Source organism: Mobula hypostoma, chromosome 24, assembly GCF_963921235.1.
Source record: "Mobula hypostoma chromosome 24, sMobHyp1.1, whole genome shotgun sequence".
Lineage (NCBI taxonomy): Eukaryota > Metazoa > Chordata > Chondrichthyes > Myliobatiformes > Myliobatidae > Mobula > Mobula hypostoma.
Window position 1 is genome coordinate 48,378,885 of NC_086120.1, and position 14,833 is coordinate 48,393,717.

The 14,833-nt window shown below is 44.0% G+C and overlaps 1 protein-coding gene across 4 annotated transcripts in view; it reads right to left on the reverse strand.

Annotated features, from left to right (window-relative positions):
- LOC134337222 (nuclear factor 1) overlaps positions 1-14,833 on the reverse strand; it is a 501,291-nt gene that overhangs the window by 193,597 nt on the left and 292,861 nt on the right. The gene's annotated exons all lie outside the window — the stretch shown is intronic.

Below are 14,833 nucleotides of genomic sequence, written 5' to 3' on the forward strand. Positions count from 1 at the left end.
TTCCTCCCACATTACGAAAACATATAGGTTAGGGTTAGTGGGATGTGGGCACAGTATGTTGGCGCCGGAGGAATGGCAACCCTTGCAGATTGTGGTAATCCTTGGGCTGTGTTGGTGGTTGACGGATATGATGCATTTCGTTGTATGTTTCAATGTACATGTGTGGGCCAGGGAAAGGGGAAGCAGTAATGTGATCAGTTTGAGGGTCTGACCCTGTGGAGGTCCTAACCTCAAAGGGCTGTCAAGCGAACGACAGTTCTGTGGGTAAAAATACCTTGTTAATGCGAGAGTTCAGGGAAGAATGACCAGACTGGTTCAAGCCGACAGTAACTCAAATAGCCACCCATTACAACAGTGGTGCAGAAAAGAGCATCTCTGAATGCACAATACGCTGAACCTAGAAGTGGATGGGTTACAGCAGCAGAAGACTACACAAAGCAGAAGACCACTTTCCATAAGACCACAAGACATAGGAGCAGCAGTCATGACATCTTGGACAATGTCTCCTATCCACTACATAATGTACTGGTTGGGCACAGGAGTACATTCAGCCAGAGACTCCTTCCACCGAGATACAACACAGAGTGTCATAGGAAGTCATTCCTGCCTGTGGCCATCAAACTTTATAACTCCTCCCTTGGAGGGCAAGACACCCTGAGCCAATAGGCTGGTTCTGGACTTATTTCCTGGCATAATTTACATATTACTATTTAACTATTTATGGTTTTATTACTACTTAGTATTTATGGTGCAACTGTAATGAAAACCAATTTCCCCCGGGATCAATAAAGTATGACTATGACTATTCAGCCCATCAAGTCTGCTCCACCATTTCATCATGGCCAACCCATTTCCCTCTCAACCCCATTCTCCTGCCTTCCCTCCGTAACTTCTCATGCCTGACTAATCATGAACCTATCAACCTCCATCTTAAATGAATCTGGCCACCACTACTCCCTGTGGCAACGAATTCCACAGATTCACCACTCTCTGGCTAAAGAAATTCCTCCTCACCTCCATTCTAAATGGCAGTCCCTCTATTCTGAGGCTGTGTCCTCTGATCCTAGACTCCCCTCCCCTCTTCACATATACTCTATCTAGGCCTTTCCGCCTTCAGTAGGTTTTAATGAGATCTCCCCTCAATTCCAGTGAGTCCAGGCCTAGAGACATCAATGGCTGCTTCTGGACCTCTGGACCTTCTCTAATATCAGCACATTATTTCTTAAATAAGGGGTCCAAAACTGCTCACAGTATTCTAAGTGAGGCCTTACTAGTACCTTATAAAGGCTCAGCATTACATCGTTGCTTTGATATACTAGTCCTCTTGAAATGAATGCTAATATTGCATTTGCCTTCTCCATCATTGATTCAACCTGCAAGTTAACCTTTTGGGAATCTGTACCTAATAAAGTGGCCACAGGTTGTGTTTACCACTGGTGAACCCGTATCTTCTGCAACATGCAGATATTCTGAGTTTCAGCCGCATAATGCCAGATCAAAACAAAATGGGTTCCAAAGGCAGTGGATCTCATTCCAGTTCACTTTAGAACTAATCGAGATATTCAAAGTTGACGATATTCCCAGTTCATCATCTCTGAGAAGTGGGTTCAGCTTTTTACTAATGTTATCCTTAGTACAGAAGGATGTCGCTTTAAAACAGAGATGCGGAGGAATACTTTTAGCCAGAGGGTGGTGAATCAATGGATTTTATTGCCACATTCGGCTGTGAAAGCCAAGTCATTTTTGAATGTACAACTCTCACTATTTTTTGCACAGAACTGTAGTAATTTTACATATTACATTGTACTGCTGCCACAAAAAAAAACACAAATTTCATGGCATATGTAAGTGATGATAAATCTGATTCTGATATTGGTCTCCACTGTGGACTGAGAGTGGGAAGGGGACAGGGAGAGGGGAATCACGGTTGGGAAAAGGGAAAGGGGGCAAGACCAATTGTTTGGAATCAAATGACCCTGCCTGGTCTCTCAGGGCTGGGTGTGTTGGCACCCGTGCCACCTCTTGCTCCCTGCACTCCTTCTCTGCCACACATCTCCCGTGGCAACCCACCCTCGCCACTCCCAACATCCTTTGCAAACTCACTCTCTGCTCCACGTTGACAAATACAGTACAGTACACCCTAGCTATACCTAAGACTTTTGCACAGTACCGTATATATATATTTCTTATTGTAATTTACAGTTTTTATTATTAAGTATTGCCATGTATTGTTGCCACAAAACAACAAATTTCACGACATATGCCAGTGATATTAAACCTAATTTTGATTCTATATTTAAAGCAGAGGTTGATAGGTTCTTGATTAGTCAGGGTATCAAAAGTTACGGGGAGAAGGCTGGAGAATGGGGTTGAGAGGGAAAATAAATCAGCCATGATGGAGTAGAGGAGCAGACTTGATGGGCTGAATGGCCTAATTCTGCTCCTACACCTTATGATACTGCGAGGTGTTGTTGGGGCTGATGCAAGTGATCCCAGTGAGAAAAGTGTATCTTCATTACCTACGCTGAATGCTGGCTTCAGTTCTGGTCACCCAATACTCACGATCAGATCCACAGACTTTCTATTCTGGTTACATGATATAAATTTCCCAATTATGAAATGGTTATACAACACGGTTTATGCCTGGAATGACTGGAAAACTGAAACCATGTTGAAACAAGTCGATGAACATGTGGTGAAGATAGTTGTATATAATTACATTATATTCAGTACACAGCCAATTCAGATATTTCATTTTTTCTCAACTAAAATGCCACATTTTTGATGCGTTTTTACATTTACTTTTGCCTTTGAAATTGCTTCAAAAGGGCACATTATTTTTATTTGTTGATGTAGAGATACAGCATAGTAACAGGCCTGCCCAGCACAACGAGCCCACGCTGCCCAATTACACCCAAGCGTTCAATTAATCGACTAACCGGTGCACCTTTGGAATGCGGAGGAAGGTGGATGACTCAGAGGAAACCCATGTGGTCATGGGGAGAAAAAGCAGACTCCTTACGGACAGTAGTGGGAATTGAACCCTTTCACTGGTACTGTAAAGCATTGCACTAACTTCTACACTACCGGGCTGGTACCAGAATGCAACCATGAAAAAAAATACTGACTGGGTTTCTGCCACATAACGTGCAGATTAGCAGCAGATGGTGCTAATATTCTTCAAATTACTTGTTATGTTCAACTGAAGCCTAACAACTACCTCCCCCACTATTTACAATTGGTCGAAAAGTAACTAGCAAAGGACAGCAGGATTGTAACACTAACTGCAAGGATAAGTCAAAAAGCAAAAGCTTTTTGTTCCTAGGGACACCACAGTAACGTAGCGGTGAGAATAACACTTTACCCCACCAGTTGTAACATTGAGGTTCGATTCCCACCACTGTCTGTATGTTCTCCATGTGACCAGCTGTGTTTCCTCTGGGTGCTCTGGTTTCCTCCCACATTCCGAAGATGTACCGGATAGGGTTATTGAGTTGTGGGCTTGCATTGTTGATGCCGGAAGTGTGGTTCCACACTCACCGATTTGATTTGATGAAAATGATGCATTTCACTGTATGTTTCAATGTACATGTGATAAATGAAGCTGATCTTTCTTTCTAAAAACAGTAGCTACTGGTAACAGAAAATAAAAGCTGAGATGGGAAACAGTAGGCTCGTTAGCTGGACTTGGTGTGGACCAAGTTTCCGCCTGCTACAGCAAAGGCGGTGTGCAGTCTGACAGCGAGCAATTGCCTTAGTCATTTTTCTTGTGATCACAAGGCTCTGACGGACATTGGTAATGTAAAATGCTGTGAGCCCATTTCCCTTGTTTATGGTGAGACAGGCAGCGGGGGAGCTACGTGGCCTCAGTTGTAGTGAGGACTAGGCCCCAAGCAGTGGGCTTGCCTGTTGCAGCCGCCGGGATGGGAGACACCAGAGGTGGTGTAACGCAGCACCCATGCTGGGTTTGGGGCTGGCCTCTTCTGTTGGTGCTGCTCTCCAGTGTTCCCTTACTGGAAGACAAGTTGGATTGCATGCGTGCGTACATTCGCCTGTGGACTACTGACAACCAAAAACAACCATACACCATCAGTTTACAGGGCATGTCACTCAGGGACTTGAGCTATATAACTGTTTTTGTGTGGCTGTATGTTTACTGCTATCTTGAATGTGCCTTGTACTGTGAATGACTGTTGGTGCTGCGCTTTGTACCTTGACCCCAGAGGAACACTATTTCATTTGGCTGTATTCATCGGTATTCATGTCCCACTGAATGATAATTAAACTTGAAACTTGAACTTAAATTCGTATTCTGTTCCTCCTGGGCCTCACCGATCGACACCAATTACTGAAGAGAACATCATATATAATATAGAGTCATACAAACAGGTCCTTCGGTCCATCTAGTCCATTCTGAACCATTTACACTGCCTGTTCCCATGTAAAAACTAAACCCATTCACGCTGGGTTTAGTTTTCACATGAGAAAACATTATATACCTAAAATCTCTGGATAATGACACTAATATACTCAATTCATTAAGGACAACTGCATGCTGAGATGGGAAGCTCAGATGTTTGAATTAACAGGTTGAAATGAGTTGACCATTCTCCCTCACAACCGGGGTTGACCATCCCCCTTTACAGTGCAAACAATTACTGATTGGGATTTGATTCCTATCACCGTTGGAAGGAGTTTGTATGTTCTCCCCCTGACTGTGTGTGTTTCCTCTGTGTGCTCTGGTTTCCTCCACAATTCCAGAGATATATAGGTTAGGATTAGTAAATTGTGGCACGCTATGTAGGCACCAGAAAGATGACAATATTTGCAGTCTGCCCCCAGCACATTCACAGACCATGTTGGTTGTTGACACAAGTGACACATTTCACTGTACGGTTGGATATACATGTGACTAGTAAATCTAATCTAATCTAATCTCATCTCCACTTTGAAGTTCCCTCCAGTATAAAGCAACAGCGGCAATGTCTCTCGGTCTAACACCTGGCGAGCACGGTGCAGCTGCTGAGATTAGTTACCGTAAACTGTCAGCATCTACCACATGATGCTCATGATGTCTATAAAAGTAAAGCTGACTGAATAACCCATGAAATATTTGTTCAGTATTTTTGCAAGTCCCTGGAACAAACACCGGATACAATCGTTCCCGAATGTGAAAACGTAACATAGAACATAGAACAGTGCAATATAATACTGGCCCTTCTGCCCTCAATATTGTGCTGACCTACTCAATCTAACACTTCCCTCCTACATAGCTCATAGCCCTCTATTTTTCTTATATCTATGTGCCTATGTAACAGTCTTTAAAATGTCTCTAACGTATCTGCCTCTACCACCACCCCTGCAGTGTGTACCACACACCCACCACTCTCTGTGTTAAACATCCCCCATGTGCTTTCCTCCACTCGCCTTAAATCAGGGGTTCCCCACCTTTTTGATCCCATAGACCAATACCATTCAGCAAGGGTTCCGTGGATCCCAGGATAGGAACTCTTGCCTTCAAAGTTCAACTAAATTTATTTATCAAAGTACGTCGACATTATACAACCTTGAGATTTGTCTCTCTACAGGCAGCCGCAAGACAAGAAATGCAAAAGAGCCCATGAGAAAAGACCAACAAACAACCAAATGGCAAAAAGATGCAAAAATTCAAATCATGCGAACAATAAAAATAGGCAAGTAGCATTTAGAACGAAAGTGAATCCTCACACACGAAGTCCGGGGCAGCCAGAGCAGGCCCATAGCCACTGCCTCAGTTCAGCACACAGCTGACTCCTCTGGTATTAGCAATTACCACCCTAGGTAAAAAGCACTGGTTGTTCACCCTATCTATGCCTCTCATAACCTTATATACCTCTAACAAGTTCCTTCTTATCTTCCTTCATCTTCCTTGAATGGAAAATCCCACAAAAAGTAGTGGATATAGCCCAGTCCATCACGGGTAAAGCCCTCTCCAGCACTGGCACATCGACATGAAACACTTTCGCAGGAAAGTAGCACCCATCACCAAGGACCCTCACCCCCAGGCCATGCTCTCTTCTCACTGCTACCATCAGGAAAAAGGTACAGGAGCCTCAGGACTCACACCACCAGGTCCAGGAACAGTTATTACCCTCAACCATCAGGCCCTCGAACTAGACGGGATAACTTCACTCAACTTCGCACACTCCATCACTGAACTGTTCCCACAACTTATGGACTGACTTTTAAGAACCCTACAATTTGTGTTCTGAGTATTTATTGCTTACTTATTTATTAAATTTTCTCTCTTTATTTATTGTGAATGCACAAACATGAGCCTCAGGGTTGTATATGGTGACATATATGTATTTTGATAATAAATTTGCTTTGAGCTTTTGAACTTCAAAGGGAAACGCCCTAGCTCGCTAAACATTTCTTCATAAAGTATGTATACTATTTCTGTGAAATTGTGATCTACTACAGCGAAGTGTTACTGGGACAAGATGGTTGGAGGTGTGAGCCAGCGAGAGAGTGTTGTTTTAATGTTTTGTCAGCTGTGTCACGTCGGCAGGCTTTGTTCGTATTTTTGGCGCCATAGCGAGCTCAGCGGCAGATATCAGACATGTGTTACCATGGTTACAGTTGCATGGTCACTCTTGCCAAGTGGTGGAGAGCAGCTGTCTGAACATCTTCAAATTGTCAGTCGTTTGTCTGATTCAGATCCGGGTGTCATCCCAACCCAATAAACAACGTCGCCTTACCGACCACCGTGGTTAACCTGCATTACTGTATCTCAGTGCCTTTTAGAGAACTCCCTCAATATCTACCACGCTGTGATATAGCCAGTGTGTTTGGCTTTGAACCTATCAAGAAGCATGGCACTGTAGCGTAAGGCTTTACAGTGGCAGCTATCATATCGGGGTTCGATTCCCACCACTGTCCATAAGGACACTCTCGTCTACTACCACCCCGTGAGCCTCAGCAACTTCCAGCATCTCCAAAGGGATCCTACGGCGAAACACATCGTTACTTCTCCCCCTCTTTCTGCTTTCTGCAGGGCTCGCTCCCTCCATGATTCCCTTGCCCGCTCCTACCTCCGCACTAATCTACCTCCAGTCACTTATCCCTGCAAGCAGCCAAAGTGTTACATCTGCCCATTCACCTCCTCCCTCACCTCCATTTAAGGCCCCAAAAAGTCCTTCCAGGCGAGGCAACACTTCACCCGAGAATCTGTTGGGGTCGTCTACTGAGTCCTGTGCTCTCCATGTGGCTGAGACCCATCGTAAACTGGGGGACAGCTTCGTCGAGCACCTCCGCTCCACCCCCAGAAACAGAACTTCCCAGTGCCCAGCCATCCTAATTGGCCTCCCTTTGTGCCATGATACGGCCACACTCGGGGTGGAGGAGCAACACCTTATAATTCGGTCTAGGTACCCTCCAACCTATTGACAAGAATATTGATTTCTTCTTCCAGTTAAAAAAAATTCCCTCCCCCCACTCTGGCCTTTTACCTCTTCTCACCTGTCTATCACCTCCCACTGGTTCCCCTCCTCCTTCTCCTTCTCTCATGGTCCACTCTCCTCTCTGATCAAATTGCTTCCTCTCCAGCCCTTTACCTTTCCTACCCACCTGACTTCACCTGTCACCTTGTAACTAGTCCTCCTTTCCATCCCCCAACCTTTTTTGGTGTCTTCCCGCTTCCTTTCCCATCCTGAAGAAGGGTTTCAGCCTGAAATGTCAACTGTTTATTCATTTCCATAGATGCTGCCTGAGCTGCTGAGTTCCTCCAGCACTTTGTGTTCATTGCTCTCTGTGTGGAGTTTGTACGTTCTCCCCGTGACTGTCTGGGTTTCCTCTGGGCACGCCGGTTTCCTCCCACAGTCCAAACACGTACAGGTTAGTGTTAATAAATTGTGATCAAGCTAAATCAGTGCCAAAAGCAAGGCAACACTTGCAGGCTGGCCCATACATGTCCTCGGATTGTGTTGGTCATTGAGGCTTAACAATGCATTTCACTGTGTGTTTCGATGTTTTGAAGTAGCCAATGTAACCAATAAACCTTATTTTTATCTTAATCTCTTCCCATTTACAAGTCTCAGAGGTCTTCATCAAACAAAAATTATAAAAGAGATAAGGATGAGCTTTTTTGTCACATGTACATTGAAGCACATAGTGAAATGCGTTAGTTGTGTCAAGTTAAATCAACAAGAATCGTGCAGGGCAGTCTGCAAGTGTCGTCATGCTTCCGCCGCCAACATAGCATGCCCGCAACATACCAACCCTAACTCGCACATCTTTGAAATGTGGAAAGAATCTTCGCGGTCACAAGGACAATGTACATACCCCTTACAGACAGCAGCAGATATTGAATCAAATCTTATAGCTGATGCTGTAAAGTGTAGTGCTAACCACTATGCTACCATGCCATATAGTACGAGACAAAGTAATAACTATATAGAATAAAGTGTAACAGCTACAGAAAAAGCTGCAGGGCAGCTAGGCAGTAAGGTGCAAGGACATAACGAGGTTGATTGTAAGGTGAAGAGTTCATCAGAGACCATGCAGGAAGTTGGTACAGGAGATTCAGGAACAGTTACTACACCTCAACCATCAGGCTCTTGAACCAGAGGGGATAACTTCACTCAACTTCACTCGTCTCAATACCGAACTGTTCTCACAACCAATGGACTCTCTTTCAAGAACTCTTCATCTCATGTTCTTGATATTTATTGTTTATTTATTATTTTGTTTGTGATTTTTCGTTTTTGTATTTGTAGTTATCTTTTGCACATTGGTTGCTAGTCCATCTTGTGTGCATTTTTCATTGATTCTTTGTATTAACTGTGAATGCCTACAAAACAATAATTCTCAGTACTTACTTTGATAATAAATGTACTTTAAACTTTGAGAATGTTCATGGCTGATCTGACCCAAGCTTTAGGTTCTCACCTGTCCCAACTCCCATCAGATCACCAATCTTTCAAAAATTAATCTACTTTTTATATACTCACAGTGAGCTAGCCTCCATGATTCCGTATATAAGAAAAGATGTGCTGGCATTGGAGAGGGTCCAGAGGACGATGATGATGATGACAACATCGACTCAGACCTGAGAGGCCAGTGTCGGGCATTTTCATGCCTTACAAGGCGCAGTTCGAAAGGCTGTGGGGGGGGGGGCGCCACTCCTCGCGCAGACATTTCGCAGTATTATTTTACGAGGCCGAGTTGCGAGCTCGACATCAACCCGGCACGGATGGAGGGCGCGCACGGGGGCGGTCTGTCACTGGATCGAACTCGGGATCCTCCGTTCCCGAGCCCGGCGCCAATCTCACCGCGCCACCAGCCGGCCAGACTACCAGTCGTCCAGAGGAGGTTCACAAGGATGATCTCAGGAATGAAAGGGTTTAACATATGAGGAGTGTTTGATGGCTCTAGACCTGTACTCACTGGAGTTTAGAAGAATGAGGGGAGATCTCATTGAAACCTATTGACTATTGAAAGACCTAGATCAGGTGGATGTGCAGAGGATGTTTTCAATAATGGCAGAGTTTAGGACCAGGGGGTACAGCCTCAGAATAGAGGGATGTCCATTTAGAACAAAGGTGAGGAGAATTGTTTTTAGCTAGAGGGTGATGAATCTGTGTAATTCATTACCACAGGCAGCTGTGGAGGTCAAGTCATTGGCTATATTTAAAGTGGAGATCAATAGGTTCTTGATTAGTCAGAGGTTACGCGGAGAAGACAAGAGAATGGGGTTGAGAGGGATAATAAATCTGTCCTGATGGAATGGCGGAAAGACTCGATGGGCCAAATGGCCTGATTCTGCTCCTATGTCTTATGGTTTTATTGTCTCTGACAGAGACTTCCACAGATTCATCACCTTGTCCACTTCAGTTTCACACAACCGCACACTTATCTCGTAACTATGGCTCCTTTCACCACACAGCCACACTGTAACTCAGAATAACTTCCTGGAACAACTCACACCAAATGCTGGAGGAACTCAGCAGGTCAGGCAGCATCTGTGCAAATGAACAAACTGTCGGCGTTTTGGGTTGAATTCCTTCATTGGCACTGGAAAGGAAGGGGGAAGATGCCAGAATAAAAAGCTGGGAGGAGGGGGAGGAGGACAGATAGAAAGTGGTCGGTGAAGCCAGGTGAACAGAAAAAGGGCTGGAGAAGAGGGAATCCGATAGGAGAGGAGAGTGGGCCATGGGAGGAAGGAAAGGAGGAAGGGACCATGGGGTGGGGGGGGGTAGGTGGTGGTGATAGACAGGAGAGGAGAAGGGGTAAGAGCCTAGAGTGGGGAACAAGGAGAATAGGGGGAGGGGAAAAGAAATAAAAAGAGAAATAAAATTATCGGAAGGAGAAATTGACATTCATGCCGTGCTCATAATTTCCAGGAAGTTACTCGGCTGAAAATAGACGCAGACTTTCTCTTGCATAAACAGTGGTCAGAAGCTCCTGTTTCAGCTCTTACTTTTAACCAGGTCTTGCACAAGAACTGATCCAAAAACTATGACACAACCAAGCCCTCCACAGGTTTTGCTTCAAACCTCAGGGAGAGTATGAATGGCATGCACGATAGTGCAGCAGTTCGGGTAGATCGGGATTCAATGCCTGCCGCTGTCTATACGGAGTGTGTACGTTCTCCCTGTGATCATGTGGCTTTCCTCCAGGTGCTCTGGTTTCCTCCCACATTCCAAAGACGTACTGTTAAGGTTACTGAATTGTAGGCGCGCCATGTTGGTACCAGAAATGAAGTACCCAACACAATCCTCACTGATTTCATTTGACACAAACAATGCATTTCACTGCGTGCTTTGATGTACAAAGTTCAAAGTAAATTTTATCATCAAAGTACAGATATGTCACCATATACAACCCTGAGATTCATTTTCACTGGCATTCACAGTAAATACAAGAAACATAACAGAATCAATGAAAGGCCACACACAGCGGGATGGACAAAGAACCAACATGCAGAAAAACAACAAACTGTGCAAAGACAAAAAGGAAAGAAAATAATTAATAATAATAATAATAATAATTAGACCTACACAACAATATTTATGTAAATCTCCAGGAAGCCACAATACTAAACATCACTAGAATAGTCTGGAAGTTCCTAGCAATTGAGAAATGAGTGTGCTTGGCTTTGCCCGTACCTCAGGTTTTATCAGCTTGAGCCGAGAAATTTAAATATAATAATAATAATAAAATAAGCAATAAATTTCAAGAACATGAGATGTAGAGTCCTTGAAAGTGAGTCCATAGGTTGTGGGAACTTTTCAATGAAGGGGTGAGTGAAATTGAGTGAAGTTATACCCTCTGGTTCAAAAGCCTGATGGTTGAGCGGTAGTAACTGTTCCTGAACCTGATGCTGTACACCACACTGAGTGTTGAGGGCAAAAAGTTCCACTTTAATTCCATCCAACCAGAAGACCTTCTTCCACATCTTTATAATATCTATGTGATGCTTTGCAAAGCTTTTACGGGCGAGGATATAAGCTCTTTTTTAGCAGCACGTGGCGTAAATCTAATACTGTGTGTCAGCCAGGTAACACCATTCCTACTGTATAGTGGAATTAGCATCATGCTATGGGGATGCATTTTAGCAGCAGGGACTGGATATCTGGTCAGGACTGATGGGAAGATGAATGCTACTAAATACAGAGAGATCCTGGATAAAAACCTGTTAACCTCTGCCAGAAAGCTTAAACTGGGAGGAAGTTCATCTTTCATTAGGACAATGACCCAAAGCACATTGCCAGACCAACTGTGGAGTGACTTCAAATGAAGAAAATTGATGTCCTGTGTGGCCCAGTCAGAATCCTGACCTTAATCTGACTGAATATCTCTGGCAAGACCTCAAGGCTGCTGTCCACCACCACTTCCCAACTAACCTGGCAGAGCTTGAGCAATTTTGCAAGAAGGAATGGGCAAATCTTGCTCCATCATGTTGTGCAAAGCTAACAAAGACTTATCCAAAATGACTATTGGCTGAAATAGCTGCAAGAGGTTGTTCAACTAAGTACTGAGTAAAAATAGGACGAATACAGGAGATTGGGGCTGAGAGAGAAAACAGATCAGCTATGATGAAATGGCAGAGCAGACTCGATGGGCCAAATGGCCTAATTCTGCTCCTGTATCTTATGGTTTATGGAATACTTTTGAACTGCTGACATCTCAGGATTTTGAATTTTTAGTTTTTCATGCTTGACAACTTTCCCTGTCTTTTGGGCTCTTTTGTGAAAAAAGGAGCGTGTGATTCACAAATAAAAATTCTCAGTTAAATTGATCAAAATCCCTGGTTGTAATACCCATTTATGTGAAGAAAGGGCTGGGAGCTGAACACTTTCACAAGGCATGGTCAGGTTTGGCCTTACTGCTGCCCCTGCCTGGCAATGTGTTAACTAAAGGGAACCGGCAGCAGCTCCAATGGTCTTTGTTCCTGTGTAAGAAATATATTCAAAAGCTTCAGAATCAGTCAAGTTTATCATCATTGACAGACTGTATGTTGTGAAACGTTGTTGTTCTGTGGCAGCAGTACAGTGCCATACATAATAATAAAAACTAGCAATTAGGGGAGACGGAGACGGACTCGTGTGGAGCGTCTGGTCAGCCACCGTCGTTGGTCCCAGGTGGCCGGTCGAGGTGGTCCGAGGGGTCGCAGGGTGAAGAAGAAAGGTCCTGAGCTCCAACTGTTTGTGCACGAAGAGATTGAACTTTGATAAGTGTGGTGCCTTTTATTTTCCTGTTATATTTTATTCTCTATTAATTATATAGTTCCAGTACTATCTATAAACTGTAAATCATTTAATCGTATCTGGTGTATTGTCTGTTACTTGGGCGGGGTGGGGTACATCACACAGCATCCACACAAACTAATTACCCAGTTTGCCAGGGCTGAGGGCTGTTTCCCTAGACGACAGCGAGCCGAGCGACCCTGAGGCTGGCCAGGGGGCTACATACAATAAGAATGTAAAAAATAAATAAGTAATGCAGAAAGAGAGCAAAACAGTGAAGTGGTGTTCATGGGTTCAGAAATCTAACAGTGGAGAGAAGAAGCTGTTCCATTCCATTGAGGGGACTGAGACCTCACCTGCCAATTAATACTCCTTCCCCTCCACCCCACCTTTTTATTCTGGCTTCTTTTGCCTTCTTTTCCAGTTCTGAGAAGGGTCTCGGCCTGAAATGTCCACTGTTTACTCCTTTCCACAGATGCTGCCTGATCTTCTGAGTTCCTCCAGTATTTTGTGCGTGTTGATTTCTAAGTTTCTTCATCCACCATTCAGCTCTTGAACCAGTGTGGAGATTTTACTCACCTCAACTCTGAAATGATTCCACAACCTACAGACTCACTTTGAAGGACTTATGTTCTCAGTAGTAGCTATCAACTCATTTATTTATTTATTTATTTGATGGTGGTGGTTGTTGTAGTAGTAGTAATATTTATACAGTTTGTCTTATTTTGCAAATTATCAGAATTGTGTATAGTCTTTCATTGATTCTATTGTATTTCTTTATTCTACTGTAAATGCCCACAAGAAAATGAGTCTCAGGGTCGTATATGGTGACATACACAAAATTTGACAAGAAATTGACTTGAACTTTGACTTTATCCGGGTATCACAGATGAGGCCAGCCTTTATTATTTTTTTTTAAGTTTATTTTATTTAGAGAGCCACTCCACCCAGCCATCCCCAGCTATCCCCAATTTAACTCTAACCTAATCACAAGACAATTTACAATCCAATTAATCTCATTCTCCCGAGTTCTCCCTGCAACTTTTGTTGCCCATAATAATTAAGAACGTATCAAACTCTAGAATATGCTCAGTGACCAGAGCAGAGCACCCATTCCACGGGGAGGACGTACAGAGGTTGCCAGCATTGAACTCCAAGCTCCAGTGCCCCCAAGCTGTAAGCTTTGCGATACTGCTTCGTTACCATGGCGCCCCGTTTATTGCCCATTTCTGACTGCCCTTGAACTGAAACGGTTTGTTGGGTCATTTATCAGCCAGACACTGGTTCAGCACATAGTGGGGTGCAACTTGCAACTATTTACAGCAGCATTCCGATTGCACAGTCCAGTAACAGCTGAACAAACAATCAGAGTATTTGGCTGACCTACCTGGGTTCAGAAAGGGCGCGGAGCAGAGGGACATGAAGGATGAACAGAATTCACAGCCAGTACAGTGAAATAGCGTCACTTAACTTGCGCCACAAAAAAATAGAATAAGTAGGAATTTTAGGAACAGCTTCTCACACCCTCCACCATCAGATTTCTGGTTGCTCCATGAACCCCTGGACCACACTATAATAGTACCTATTTTGCTCTCTTTCTCCTTGTTCTGTCTATCTACTGATAAATCTGTAAATATATCTGTCAGTCTGGATCTGAGGGTTAAAGCTCAGCCAGCTTCATCATGGACACTAACCTCCCCACCATCATGGCCAGCTTCAAAAGGCAAGGCCTCAAGAAGGTGGCATCCATCATTATGGACCCTCATCACCCAGGACGTGCCCTCTTCTCATTACTACTATCAGAAAGGAGGGACAGAAGCCTGAAGACACACACCCAACGCTTTAGGAACAGCTTCTTCCACTCTGCGAGAATATTTCTGAGTGGACCGTGAACCTGTGGACACTATCTGAATGCTACCCGTGAACAATACCCATGAACATTACCGTGAACACTACTTGTGAATGCTATCCGTGAACACTACTCGTTAACAATACCCATGAACACTACCCATGAATGCTACCCGTGAATAATACCCACGAACACTACCCACGAACACTACTCGTGAACACTACTCGTGAATGGTGTCTGTGAATAATACCCACGA